Source organism: Chrysoperla carnea, chromosome 3 (assembly GCF_905475395.1).
Source record: "Chrysoperla carnea chromosome 3, inChrCarn1.1, whole genome shotgun sequence".
NCBI lineage: Eukaryota > Metazoa > Arthropoda > Insecta > Neuroptera > Chrysopidae > Chrysoperla > Chrysoperla carnea.
In genome coordinates, this window is record NC_058339.1 from 31,228,344 (window position 1) to 31,241,495 (window position 13,152).

The 13,152-nt window shown below is 28.0% G+C and overlaps 1 protein-coding gene across 2 annotated transcripts in view; it reads right to left on the reverse strand.

The window, feature by feature from the left end:
* The window catches only part of LOC123296657 (potassium voltage-gated channel protein Shaker), a 381,812-nt gene that overhangs the window by 241,911 nt on the left and 126,749 nt on the right, over window positions 1–13,152 (reverse strand). The gene's annotated exons all lie outside the window — the stretch shown is intronic.

The following is a 13,152-nucleotide window of genomic DNA, read 5'->3' on the forward strand; positions in this document are numbered from 1 at the left end:
TGTAAAGTTAGCTTATAGTATGCTAGCCAGGCCTTAATATTATATGTAATGTACCTACATCTCAATATTATATGTCATAAAGTTAATTGTTCTGCATGAACAAATCAGTATTATTATCATCATTGCAATTAATTGCAACATTAATTCGATAATATTTTATTATAAATTATGTTATTATCTATATTGTTTGGACAATAAATTTATAATAGCGTTCGATTAATTTTTTTTTTCAAACTCGATTAATTCATCAATTAATATAATATAATGTAATAATTTAATCTACAAGCCCATCTGCCTATAAATTTTACAGTAATTTATATTTATTTATTATGGTAGACTGGTATCCAGCGTGACAAACAGGCCGAAGTTCTGATCTGTATATCAATCAAATCAATTATTCGATATTCTGTTCATGTTAATGCTCAATGTTTACTTAAGTTCTTGAAATGTTAATGTCATCCTGATCCAAACGAACGAAGGCTGCTGGACTTAAGCTTATGGACTATATGGTCGATTATTAAAACAAAAAATCGTTACTCAAATCAAATTTTTAAGTAGATTCTTTCAGTTTTTGAATCAATATGATCGTTGAAACTGATTATTATTAAAATCGAAGAAAAATATCATTTTCTTTTTGGAATTTTTGAAAGAGGAACCTATTAAAAATTCCCTACAAAATGGAGAAAATCTTCTTAAACACTGAATTAGACTGCCATAAAATTGAATTACTGTCAAATGTGAACATCAATGGACCGTAATTTTTTTGATACTGACTTAAATAATTTTATTTCTACATTTTTGACATTCTACCCCAGTAGACATGCTTCCTTAAATACCCAAGCTAATACTACTCAAATTTGAAATAATTAAAAAAACCTTGACCTTAAAAACCGGGAAAACATTCAGTTCTTCTATTGTAGAAGTGCTAGTCAAGTAAATTTATTTGCACTTCTCAGAGCTTCCATAATATCATCAGAATCCTACAAAGTTCGGAAAAGACCTAGTTGATCCCATTTTCGTGTGTACTAACACTGTACCAATACCATATGAATTTATATAGATTTTATGAAATCGGTACGAAATTGTCAAGGAAAAAATCACTCAACGAACATAACACAAAATTTTTGTAAGTCCTTTGTTGAAATATTCGAGCATTTAATGAAGAAAATATGGGTAAATTGCAGTCACGATTCAATGTTTAAGTGCATAATCGATGTATTTGCATTAAATTGGTGTTTAAATTCACAAGGGAAAAACTTTCTATGGTTCAATAAGTTTTAAGATTAACTAACTCTTCTATGTTATAAAAAATATATAAAAATTAAATCTATCTTTGATTTTAAACATATACGAGTAGACAGCTGTGTCTCTAGAGCATTAAAGAATTCCGTACCTGAAAGTTTAACGTAAGAAAATGTTACACTTCTTTTTGCATTGACTATGGGAATCGAACTTGCTGCTCTAACAATATCAGGTACGGTAGTTGGTCTGAATTCACCAACCATCTATGCACAGAAAGTGAGGCGCTAATAGCGGTTACTGGATGCATTTTGTTCCAAAATATTAAGAGTTCTAAAATTATAGATTAATTATGAATTCAACAATTCAAATATTGTAACAAAATATAGAAAAATTTGTAAAATGTGCACTTTTATTCATTTAAATCCGAAATCCAAAAAAATAGCCTTACACATTTCAAAATTTCTAGAATAACAACCCATTATTATTACGTTTAAAAAGCGCGAAAAAAAGGTTATGCAAGCATTTTCCTCCAAAAAAACCATATAATTTTCACTCAATTTACGAAAAAGAAATACTTGATATATAAAATTTAGTATACTACATACATATTATATAGCAATGAAAATTCATACTATATACACTGGGGTATTAGTAGTATTGTGTGTGTACCCCTTGTGTGTAAGAAAATACTTTCTGCATTCAAATCGATACGTTTTGGCAATGTTCCAAACAACCCCGGCTGTTTCTCTTACTTTGTTATACATTAGATGGCAGCACTAACAGCGAGTGCTACCAGCTTTTAACTCCACCGCCTTAACAACATTATACATAATACATAATAAAAATATGTTGGTACTTCCTCAACTGAAGATTGTGTATATCAGTCGGAATATGTAGGTAGGTATGTGTGTATGATAGGTACGTACGTATATGTATACCTAAATAGAGAAAATTGAAGAAAATTTCAATACGCTATTTTCGTGAAAACTTTTTTATACGATTAAATTAATTATTGTAAAGTTTTCACTGTTGGAATACAAATTAAAATTTAAAATTTTTTTAAATTAAAAACAAAACTAAGGTTTTTTATTAACATTTTTTAATTGTATTATTTTAAAATTAACAAGAATGGATTCATGAGCATTTTTGAGTAATTAATAACTATTGATGCTCTTATATTTAGATTTTTTCGTTACTTACTGACATTCACTTTCGTCTTTCTTAAAAGACATAGAGATATTGGATTGAAATTGATCTGCGATAACGCTCTTTTGTTTACAAATTTAGGAAAAATATCAGAAACTCGTTTAAATGATGAAGCCCAATCGTTTAAATTATTTTATTTTGGTATTTTTACGATTTTTATCCAAATGCAATTCTTAGTTAGCATATGAAAACGGAAACTACGGAAAGATGCTTTAGTAAAAAGTTGTCAAGGACATTCGCCTGTGTTCATGACTTTGACTTACAACTATCCGAAAGCTTAAGTTTTTCAAAGAATGTTTTAAACAAAAATTGTTAGTTTTTTATACGGACCTACTTTTTCGATTCTATCTCTTACCGCTTAGGATCTAAATTGGCTATTCAGGAAAGTAAAAAAATTAGACCCTATCTGATGTCAGAAGATTATGTCCTCCCTTCCAACTCTGCAACTTTGGTTGATTATTTTTTGTTTAGTTAACTACAAAACGATATATTAAGGTGTATATATTAAAAAGGTCCGTTCTTGTATATATCGTCTATAATTTTTATGGGCATAGGGGCATTCTGTTAAGCTATAGTTAAATACCCGGCGTATTACTTATATCTTGAGAGACAAAAACAAGGAAAAGACATTCTAAGGCAAAGAAAATTTGTGGTGGGTATTCATCTTGAAATATATACAACAAGTATAAAATATATTATTTCTCAAATTATTTTAAATAGGAGGGTTTTTTAACGAAATTATGATAATTTTTGGATACTGATAAAAATAGTTTTTTCTGATGTGTGGAAATAAATGTCAGAAACTCACAAATAAACGTGGTATGGTAAATGTTCCCTATTAATAGATAGTTTACTATCTCCATAATTTTAAAATAGTTACGAACACAAGAAATTGATTATTGATTACTGGAATAAACATTTTATGTACAGGCTGGTCTACAATAGTTGATCTGGCTATTGGTTATCGTATTTTACAAACAAAAATGAAAAATAAAACCACAAAGGATTAAAATACTCTTCTATCCATATGTTTTGAGCATCCACTATTATTTACACTTTACATTTTATTGTGCTACCTATCATATGATTCAAAGCACTAAAGTGTCGCTTCAAAAAAGGTTGAATATGTGAATATATAGCAATTTGTTTCATCAGCAGCTTTTATTTTGAACATTAGTTTTGAACATCATATTCATAAACCGTTTAAAATTTTCATAAATAAAACTTGTAATGCTTTGAAACAAAATAATTTTGTTGTTTGAATAAATATTTAAACGTTTAAAAATTGACTACAAAATTCACACAAAACACTTTAGTGCTTTGCATCACGTCACTTGTAATGCACTAAAATCTGCAGTGAAACCCAAAAATTAGTCAAATAACGTAGAAATTCGGTAATCTAAAAACAAAAAATTCGTTCTATGTTAATAAACTTGAAAAATCATAGGTATATAATATTTACATTTATACACATTTCGAGTATTATGTTAGTAAGGAATTAAGTATAAAAAATACAGTTTTGGGGAGTCTTATTTTAAAATTGTGATTTTTTACACAGTACCTTATAGAAACATTCACAAAAATGCTAATTGTTCAAAAATTAATCGGTGATTGAGCTTCAAAAAAGTTTTAATCATGAAGAAAATTTATCACTGATTCTGTTTATGCAAAAAACCTTACGGCACTTTTCAAAAAGAAAATATAAAAAAAAAGTTTTTGAGGCTTTAACGATATTTTTAGAGAATTTTATTACATTTACGTCATAATTGACGGCCGAACTGAATGATTTTTATAAAAGGATTGAAAAAGTGAATTTCTACAATTCCGTTGGTTGGTCGACCCACGAAAAGTTAAAAGTTATTCTAATATTATAAGCTTATTTCGTATCTTAAAAGTGACTTACAAATGTGACAAACAAAAACTTTGCTTATTTTCATCATGCAAATAACGTTAGCCGAAGCAGATTTTATTATTTTACCATTCCATATACAACTTTCACAGAACATTCTGTTAGTTACACCAACGTAGTTTTTAATCGTCACATTAATCTAATCCCCGCGGCCCCGTAATAAATGAAGGAAGGGGTAAGGTAAAACTGAATTTCAATAAACGGATAAAGAGGTCAACGTGAGAAAATAGAATTTATTAGGCAATAAAAATTTAAAAAAATAATAAATTATTAATTTTTAATTTAATAAATTATTATTTTAAAATTAACTCTTAAGAGTATATACCACGTTTTACAGTACAAAAAAATGTCGGATTGATGTTAGTTCGAAGGAATCTATTCAAATAATTCCTTGAGCACCTTTATGGTATTTCGTAAGAGCGTTACTTTTGAAATGATTTCAAAGTCGCTTTTTATGAAAGCACAATAAAAAATTTGCTAGCATTAGTATAGGATAAGGACATTTCTAATTCATTGATGTAAAAAAATTTTATTTCACAATAATTTTTTTGTGAAATACGATTTAACTTTTGCCTAAACAAACATTGAAAATAACAAAAACAGAATTTTAATTTGTACTGAAGAACTATTTATCAACTAAATTTGTTAATATTTTAAATGCATAGTTGTAATAATTTTTGTCTACTTTTTATTTTACTACTGTAGAATGTGAATTCAAAAAGGAACAAAAATTAAAATCAATTCTACTGTTGTATAAAACACTATACTGCAATTACATTTAGTATCAACGACACACAGAGACATCATACGACATTTTCCTGAACTAATACATTTTCATACCGTTTTCAATAACATTGTTTTAGTTGATATAAAAACCATTCTTCTATTTCCATTTAGTTACCAATTTTCACCACCATGGCCGTAATGGAATTATTTTCACTTAACTTTTTCAGTTTTCCGTTGGTTTGAGTCATTGCTTAGCGTGTTATTTTCAAACTAAAAAAAATTCTCTACACTTTTAAAATGAAATCTATTGTTGTTCACAAATTGATTAGAAATGTTATTGTTAGATTACGAAAACGCAGAAAAATATAAATTTCACACACTTAAAGAAAAACGAAATTTTTCGAGTACCTACTAGCGTTAAAAATTAAAAAAAAAAAAACTATGGGGAATAATTTTCCATAATATAAAAACTACTCATTCTTTAAATTAGATTTGGGTTTTGGTTAAACTTTCTTGAAGCTCTAGAAAATGGACGTTAATATCATTCTGATCAAAAATCCAATGGAACTGATTTGGCTGCGTTTTAATCGATGAAATTGAAAACTGTAATTCGAAATTAACTAGATTTTTTCGGGCCAAAGTTTTCCTAAAGGTTGATTATGTTCTAAATTGGAAAAAATTATATTTTTTAATTTCCTCGAGCTCTTAAAAAGGGCCATCCATTAGATATTTCGGAAAAATCGATGAAATTTTTGAACACTAAATCCACATAAATCATTTAAATAGATAATTTGAACCCAAGAAAAACGAAAATTTACTCAAAACTAATGCCGGATTTGTCATTTTTTATAACGATAAAACTTTTACACCCTCGTCTAGGCAGGCAAATACAAATTCACTTACGTCTATAGTCGATTTTTTTGAAAATCCTAATTCAACTCAAAATTTTAAGACGATTTTTATAATTTTTGAATCCTTGTGAAATTAATTTTATTATTTCAAGAAATTAAAATTCATGTTCGAAATAGATTTCTTTCTTAAGAAATACTAAAAGAATCAACAAAAAATTTTTCACTAACTTCGAAAGATGAAGTCTTATTTAAAAACAAGGCACTATTATATTTTGTATTTGAAATTATATAAGAAAGAAGATGTCGGGCATCTGATAATGGTTGCGCTTACTTGCGTTCACTAGTGTGCAGTCCGGAAAAATTTTCGAGGAAGTTTTCATTTCGAAAAAAGTTAAAATCATTTTAAGACAATTTTATGAAAGTATTTTTCATGCCCTTTTAGCAACATAAATTATAATTGCCAGAAATTTTAATCAAGCTGTAATTTTAACATGATCTAAATTTATTTATTAGCTACTTTAATAACGCAAATCCTTCGTTACTACATACAGGACGTGCTTCATAAATTAAAAAAAAAAATCATTTTGATAACTCAAACCTTTTTGTTTTTATCTCAAATTAAAAATGTTTAAGCCCAATTTATTCAAATGTAGGTATAATAATTGGATAGCGGTATAATACAACCAAAGTTTAACTGCTGCTCAAATTTGGTAAAAATATTTCTGGAAACTTAATTCTAGTAATGATAGATTAACATAATACAAAACTTTATATTGATCAGCGTGTAATATTTTTGTAAGACAAAAATTGTTCTGTTTAAGAATGTCTAAAATCCATTCTCGTTGTAAACGCACGTTTTAATTTTAAAACATTTCGATATAGTATAATAGGTGTTATTACATTGGTCGCTTTATTGTGTGAATCGAACTAGATTCGGAGATGATATTGTTTGGTTAGCGAATTGATATGACATATCAGATTATTAGTCATTATAATATGTATAATATGCTGATCATGCAAATGATTGAATCATCAATTTATTTAAATACATGATCATTTTCTATCTTTATCTAACAAAACCACATATAAAACTCATTGTAAACATTGGTTATCAATTAATAAAAAGTTACATATCATTTCACAAGAGTTTATTATTACATTTTACTTTTACGAAAATTTTATATCCTGGTCTTTAAAAAAAAAGATTGTTTCAATTCTATGGTCTACATAGAAAAACTTTGTGATTACCTCCGCGTTGAAACTTTATATATGCGTTCTTTATAGGGTTGGTTCTTATCACGAGGGTCGACTTATTTAGGATTGCGCGGCAAGCTTGAAATTGGCAGATAGCCTTTTTTTGTTGTAACAAGAAGAAGAACAAAATCGAATTAAAAATAGACAAATCTTTCTATTTGACATTCTGAAAGCTGAGGTTGACCGACACAATCAAATTGGTAATTTTCATGATGTCGACTAACGGACACCTTTTTATTTTTAGTTTAATGATCTTCCCAAAACCCAATCATGCCAAAAGGTGATGATATTAAAAAGTTAGTTAGGGCATAGGTAGAGTTAGTTTAGGATTGGGAGTTTTGTGATATGAACAATTATGTATTTTAGTAATAATGCATAGTTGACATGCTTCCTGGTACTACTGCAAAATGTTTTTATATATGGTGACAAACGGATTGAAACTCCATGGACCTAGGAACTCGAAAGTGTGATTCCTAGCCTGAACGTGACAACACACTCGATTTATTAATGGAGCAGGATTATTTTTGCAGTACACAATTTTTGAGTTTATTAACATTTTAACAAACCAGTATTTTTGAAAAATGAATGAGTGGTCTCTTGGTTATTAAATGATTTTCTCATAATAGTTCTGAATCCATACATGAAACATTGCGAAAGATAACATATAGCCCATAAAATTTATTTTTTATTGGAAATAAGAGGTTATCTAACGGGAATATTATATGTTTTATTTACTGTACCATTCAAATTTAATAAAAGTACATACATAGTTCTATATTATACAAAATTACAAATAAATACATTATATAAATTATATTCCCCATACATTGTGCTTAATGAAAAATATTCCATTGAAGATACAAGGCGATCTATACAAATCAAATGGCTATTTATCGAGAAGCACTCGATGATTTGGAAATAGAGATGTGTACAAGTTTTTGTAATAATTTATTGTATTTCTTTTCTTAACTCAGAGCATTTAAGTTTCAGTTCACATAACGGAACAGTCATGATTATGGACGCATGTTTGAGTATGATGACATTGTTCAAAATGGCGAGTCTGTGACTTCGATCGAGCTGGTGAGAGTTCCGCCGGAGATTTAAGATAAATCGACATAACTCATTCTGTACCGTTCGGTGGGTTAAAATACATTTTGTGATTTAATGTTTCAATCAGTTGATTCTCTGCAAGATTAGCTTAAAACCAAGTTAAACAAAACTTGATGAAGTAATAACTCCTCATTTTTCCACTCAATCAAAAGAAAACATTGTGCTATCATGCTTAATCGCAACGATATGTATCACTTAATCGCAACTATTATCAGAATGTACATTTTAACCAACTGATCCACTTGAGTCGACTTGCTAAGCTCACTTTACTTTAAAATTTATATGTAGTTATTTTTAGCACAAGTTTCCCCTATATTAAAGTACATAAATTTTTCCTTTGTATATAAGGCCAATTCAATATATTATTTATGGTACGAAATACCATTTTATTTTCTATACTAACATATGTGTAGTAGTTCTTCTATTGTATACGAGCCATTCATTCATCCAAAAGGAAATTTTTCTTGTTTTTAGTTTTGTTTACTGGAAATATGTTTTTACGATCTCTTGGTAATGCAAACATCTAATTTTAGAAGTATGATATACATATAGGTCGGTCATTTTCACGTAGGTTCTGTCAGTCAAAAAAGTATTTGGTATAGAACGAATTTTTCCCGAAAATTGTGGTGGGTTAGGTATAAAGTTAAAATCAAAAGACCTATCAAATAAACGAAACAAGAAATTGGTTTTTAATTTTTATAATATTTCTTTCCTATGATCCTACTAATCCCACTTTTCACACACCGAGCACGTTATAAAAATTTCAGCTCCACATATATTTTTGTTCTTGAGCTATCGTAAGGACGGCCAAACAGACAATCAAACAGAACAAACGGAAATAGCCTATAATTATGTAATTTTATGAACACGTTCATCAAAATTTTGTTTTTGTCATCAATATTTCCAAGAATTATATCCGTTGGACTAAACTGAATATACAATGATTTATCTAATATATAGGATTGACAATAGAAATTTTTAGTTTTTAATAGTTGAGAGAATCATCCGTCCTCTTAAGTGTAAAAATGTGCTATCGTCTAACTACTGTCAATAAATTAAATGATTGCCTATCGGATAAAACCTTTTTAGTACGTGATCTAAATGAAAATTGGTAAGAGTTCATCACAAAGATTGACTGTCACAGACAACATACTGTAGCATATATATAGTACGTGATATCATTTATCTATTATTCGATTCCGTAGCAAAATATTATTCTGGTCTCACAATCTCACAAGTTAATTATATAAGTCATTCTGGAATTTTGTTAACTTTTTTTATTCATGTTACATTTTTTTAAAACGAAGTTTGCAATGCACGATTAAGGCACTGGAAATTGCGCCCATAACATAAGGGTTTGTTAATATTAATTTATAGTAGTTTTTCTATTTTGCAGTACTTTCCTGGTATTTCTTTATCAATCTACTATCAATTGGCTCCAAAAAACAAGCTTCATTCCCAACCTGGGGTCATTGGAATCCGGTATCTAATACACGATGGTTTTTAAGACCGCAATAACTTTAAAACAAAATTCACGTGTTTTTTTGCATCCCTCATTATAACTACTTCTGTTTTGCGAACACGTAGGCAAAAGCTAGCATTTCATAATTTAGTCAAGTCCGACTCTTATACTTTCAAAACTGTGACTGCATTACCTGAGCAACAATTTTTTAAAAAGATATTCAGTTCGTGAGAATCGTCATTAAAAATTTCAAATTGGTACTAAAACCGATAAAAGAAGAGCTTTTCAATTTTCATTTATTTATAATTTTTTTCTTTGGTAAACACGGCACTTTAGTGAAGTACTATACAATAAAAAAAAATATCCTGATATACTTGAACACAAAGCTCAAGTTTGATAAATATCAACTTCACCGCCTTTTAAACCGACGCAAAAAAACAAGGAGGAGATTCTCAATTCGGTTGTATATTGTTTTTATTCAAACGCGTTATGCTATATTTTTAACCCCCGGCCTAAAAGAAAGGGATGATATAAGTTTGATCGCTATATGTGTGTGTTTTTCTGCGTGTCTGTCTGTGGCATCGTAGTGCCTAAACGGATGAACCGATATTGATTTTTTTGGTTTCATTTGAAAGGTAATTTAATGGAGTGTGGATGAAAAATTCTAATCCCTTAAAGGAATTCCTTTCCTTTTTTTTGAAAATTAGTTTTCTGCGATTTTAGTCACGAGATATGCGAATTGGAGTGAAATTTAAAAAATCTTTAAGGAGGAAATTTTTTAAGAAACATAAAAATAAAATACAATCATTGTCGTCGACTTCAAAATGTATTTTTTTTTACTTTGTAATGATTTTTTAACTCGGTTCTACTCTTTTTTTTTATAATTTTTTTTTGTGTATATTTGTTTTGAATGTTAACTGTAATTTATTCCCATTCTTTTCTTAATTTATCGTTGTTTTTTTTTTGTATTATTAGTTATTATTATATTCTCAATTTAATTATAAGGTAAGAATATTTGCAACAAAACACGTATTGTAAAAGACATAAAATATTGTGAAAACATGATTTACGTGTTTATTTACAGTTAAGTATATTTAAGGGGTTTTTCATTTATAATGACAAAACTTCAATGAATAAACTTGTATTAGACATATCATAAACTTTGTATATTATTTGAAAGAGCCTTTTATGGCAATTGACTTGAATGGTTTTTTTTTTTTTTTTTTTTTTTTTTGTTGAAGTGACTATTTGATTTGAGCTTCTTGCTGTGTATCAAATGATTTAACAGGTAAAAAATTAAAAATTGGCATTTCCGCACGCAAAAATAATTAAATTTTACCTAATTTGATGGGAGTACATGCATGTGAGACAGAACAACACTTGTGTAAATATGTAATTAAAACAAGTGTAAAAAATTACGTAGTTAACCCAAGACTTTGCTATTTGAATTATTAATTTTTAATTACTGAAATAATTCAATTCAAATTTCTCACAGATAAGTTTTTTTTTACAATTTGATTCACTTTTGAAATAGTTACCTATAGAACAAAGAAAGATTAAAAAGGCAAAACTGTGTTACAAAAAAAATTTAAAATTGTATTTATCAAAATGCAAAAATAAGAAGGAAATAAGTACTAAAAATTAATTAATACAATTAATTTTTTTATTTACTAAAAATAAAAATAATCAAACAAAAAATGTATTTACATATTAATCCAAATATTTAAATTTTTGCAATATTGAGTGTTTCAAAAGAATAGCCACAGTTAATTGCTCGTTAGGATATTAAATTAAAATTATAGACAAAAGTATATAGATGGGATTGTTACGAAATAAAAGATTGGGAACCTAGATTTGAACGTTTCTTGAAAGATTAAATGAATTAGATGATATAAATTATAGGCCAACTTAATTTTTTTTTTAATGTATACTCATATTTTTACAATTTTGATTATTCGAAAGACTTATCTTTCATTTCCTCAAAATTTTGCAATAGACGAACAAAATGAACCCTAGGAAAAAAATTTTTCTAACCATAGTTTCATATTTTTACCAAATAAAGTAATCTGATGTTTAAAATTCCGAGGTCAAATCAAGAGTCATCATGTTGACTCAAAATAAAACCAAACCAAATCTTTTGGGACAGCCAATATATGTATTATTCAAAATTTAAAAATACATTAAGCAATTAATATAAACTGATTAAAAAATGGGTTAATGAATCTTTTTATGATAATCGCTAATTTTCACAATGCATTCATTATGTTAGAAATGTATCCTGATAGGTGCCGTATTGCTATTAAGTAGGTATTGAAAAAATCATTAATGACTGCAATCTATATGTCAGTTATAAACAAGCATAAACCTTAAAAGAAACGGTAATGGTCTATGGAATGACTGGATCTTTAAAAAATATGGGTCATTTGTACACTGGATTGCTATTATGGGTTCTTAATGTCTTACTCAACGCCTACGATGAGTCTTTTATCGCAGTTATATTATACGCTATTGGATATCGTATAGCAAAATTATTTGGCCAATTCTATTTTATTGAATCTGCGAGAATATTAACATCTTTAAGTCGATTAAAAAAACGCACTTTTTTTACTGAAATTACAATTTGCACTCTCTAAGTAAAACATTTTCATAGTTATCTGCATTACTGAAACTATGAATACTCGAATATAAATTATGAAATTCTTCACATTAACTTTGAAATATGTAAGGGAGTCCTGTGCAACGTTATTAAAAGGATTTTGTTATTTTTCTGCATCAAATGATATATCCCCTCTAATCTGATGTGCAAGTTTTATAGTTCGACAAACATATGGGGAGTTTATAAAGAAATTAAGATACGACATAAAAGTTTTGTACTTGTATTTAATTATTATTATGATAACGGAAAAATTTTAAAATTCAAAATAATGTCAGCAAATGTAGAAACAAGATTTTTATCGAAATTGTTTAGATTGTAGCCCTTTGTAATTGCCCTTGTTCTATAAACATAGTGCTTAGCATCCTAAGACAAGAATATTCAACTTACTGTGCATATTTTCTAGGAAATCGATAGAATTCGGTCTATAACTTCTGTTTCTATTTTGGCTCTGATGGATCATTGTGGATCAACTCTTGGAATAATTACTATAGACATTTTGGGCAATCATTTCTTCGTCAAACTTATATTCTTTAGATTCGTCAAATAAGTAATCGATTCGTGCTAGCGGCACTCGCCAAAAGTTCAGAAGTGCAAATCATAATTACTTTTATAAATAACTTATACTATTTGTTGCTAATTTGATGACAATTTCCACGGTTTTTTTTTTTTGAACACTTTGTACATAAACTTTATATAATATATCATAAACTCGGTCGTGCAGTTGGAAATTGTTAAT